Here is a 3,058-nt window from a genome sequence, read left to right on the forward strand (position 1 = left end):
GTACATTAATACGCTAATCTTAAAGGTTTTGGCCTAAAGTTGGGCCAAACGAGCCATATATGTGAACTGGACCCAAGTTGGACCCAAGATCTAACTTATATATAAACTTTAGTTATGAGCATTTCAGCTCATTAGTCCTAGAGAAAGATAGAGGGTCGCTAAAATGGAAGAGAAGAGGGATTGAGAGACACCCTAACTCTCCACAAACTTCAAATCACCATAACTTTCTCGTCGGTGCTCCGATACGAGCCGTTTATGGCCATGCATTGTTCTTCTCACTCTCTTTAATTCTATCTAGGTATTGTAGTGAGTATCTCATTGTCCTCTTCCCAGTTTTGTTTTTCCCTCTAATTTCATGTTTTGGTTTGGGTTTTGAAGAAATCTTGTGATTTTGGTTGTTTAGGGGTGCTCTAGTATGAGCTATTGGTGAGTTTCATTAACTATTCCCATGGGTTAAGGTAAGAAATCCTCTACCCTAACAATTTATGAGATTTTATAAACTCTATGTTGATGTATGTATGAAATTGTGTATATTAGAGTATTAGGTGCTTTTAAGTACACATTTGGAACTTGGAATTAGCTTGTGGAGCTTCTAGGTGAGCCTTGAAGTGAAAAACTCAAGTGTTGGGTGTGAACCGCCGTCACTGAAGTTACGGTTTAAGTTTCATTTAAGTACCGTGTGGTGTGATAAGAATTCCTAGGCTAGATGCCCCTTGGATTAGGTTTGGATTGTGTAATTAGATGGTAATGATAGGCATAGTTGATATGTTGTGGTAATTTGATATGCATAGTTGATATGTTGTAGTAATTAATGATTGGGATGAGATTTGTGTGATTTTGCATATTTGGTGTGTTGAGGAATTTGATGATTTGGATAATGATTATATGTTTGGGGATTATGTATTGAATTAGTGAATTTGGGCCGGAGGCCAGGAAAAATGTAAAGATGGTAAGTGATGATCGAATTGTATGATAATGTATGAGATTGAATGAAGACTTAGTATAGAATGTATGAGAACTTATTTGATTGATGGAACAGTGAAAGATGTGATTTTGAGGTGTTGAAATGTGTAGATGAAGTAGGTTCAAATTTGGTTGAGTGTAAGAATGTGAAATAGGTTGGTTTGTGGTAAAATTGTTGAGCGAAAATGATTTTATCTTGTGAACAATTGGAAGAATTGGTAAATGTATGTTTTTTGTTAAAACAGATTTTTGGTCAACTTTGGCAAGCAGTAACTCGATCCTCGGAGTTGAAAAATTTTTAAAATTGAATTTTTTTTCATTTATCGATCTTTCTAACAGTTCAAGAATGATTGAAAAATAAATTTTTTGGAGTAAGTTATGAGATTTCAAAGTTTGTGTTAAAAATTGAGTTTTCTGCACTAAATAGCTTTTCTAAAAACTGATAAACTCGCGTACACAGAGGTGTCACGCGACACGGGTATTGTGCTCTGCCCAGTACTCTCGCGTGCACGAAAGGAGGCGCACGTACGCAGAAGTGTTAGGGTTGCAAACTTGCGTACGCGAACGTGTCACGCGACGCAAATCAACATTTCTATTTTCATCTCGCATACGTGGAAGGGGGCCTGCGTATGCGACATTGCCAATATGACGCTCATGCGTATGCAAATGATGACATGCGTACACATGAACCCCATTTTTGCTAAAATAGCATTTTTAAAGCTTTTAACCATTTCTCAAGCCTTCTAAACCTTTATAAACCCCAATAAGAGTCTAGAGCCTATGAAATTAAGGTTAGAGAAGTTAGAAATGAGAATCAAAGAGATGAGTTGTTAAATTTGAAAGAGAGGAACAAAGTGTGAAGTGATGTATGAAGAGGATGAATGTGATAATGGATTATGATGATGGATGATGATGATTGAGAAGTGTGATAGGCATTATATCCCAGGATGAATAGACGATGGGGTTGAGGATTCTCCCTCTCTTTTTGTGGTTATGAATAAAGGGTTACAGGCTTGTGTGTCTGTGAGGTGTACATGGCACTTACTCAACGAAAAGAATAATGAGTTTAGAAAGAGATACAGGTTTTATGCTTACGAGGTGAACAGGGCACTCTCCCTGCGAGAAATAGAGACTGCTTTGCTTGCGAAATAAGGAAAGTGATGGTGAAACTGTGAATGGAAGTACGATGATATGATAGGGTACTAACCCTGCGAGAGATACATGCTTTTATGTTTGCGAGGTGTACAGAGCACTTAACTCTGCAAAGTGTGTAGGACACTCAATCCTATGAGATTCCCTCTATTTGCGAGGTGCATGATGAGCGGATAATTTATACGCTTTTTGGCATTGTTTTTAGATAGTTTTTAGTAAGTTTAAGCTACTTTTAGGGATGTTTTCATTAGTTTTTATGTTAAATTCACATTTCTGGACTTTACTATGAGTTTGTGTGTTTTTCTGTGATTTCAGGTAAATTCTGGCTGAAATTGAGGGACTTGAGCAAAACTCTGAAAAAGGCTGACAAAAGGACTGCTGATGCTGTTGGAATCTGACCTCCCTGCACTCGAAATGGATTTTATGGAGATACAGAACTCAAATTGGCGTGCTCTCAACGGCGTTGGAAAGTAGACATTCAGAGCTTTCCAGCAATATATAATAGTCCATACTTTATTCGGAAATTGATGACGTAACTTGGCGTTGAACGCCAAGTACATGCTGCTGTCTGGAGTTAAACGCCAGAAAAACGTCACGATCCGGAGTTGAACGCCCAAAACACGTTATAACTCGGAGTTCAACTCCAAGAAAAGCCTCAACTCGTGGATAGATCAAGCTCAGCCCAAGCATACACCAAGTGGGCCCCGGAAGTGGATTTATGCATCAATTACCTACTCATGTAAACCCTAGTAGCTAGTCTAGTATAAATAGGATAAGTTACTATTGTATTAGACATCTTTGGTCTCAGTTTTGTTTTATTCTTCATCTTAGGAGACTATTGATCGCGTTTTAGGGGGCTGGCCATTCGGCCATGCCTGAACCCTTCACTTATGTATTTTCAACGGTGGAGTTTCTGCACACCATAGATTAAGGGTGTGGAGCT

The sequence above is a fragment of the Arachis duranensis genome, chromosome 6, assembly GCF_000817695.3.
Source record: "Arachis duranensis cultivar V14167 chromosome 6, aradu.V14167.gnm2.J7QH, whole genome shotgun sequence".
NCBI lineage: Eukaryota > Viridiplantae > Streptophyta > Magnoliopsida > Fabales > Fabaceae > Arachis > Arachis duranensis.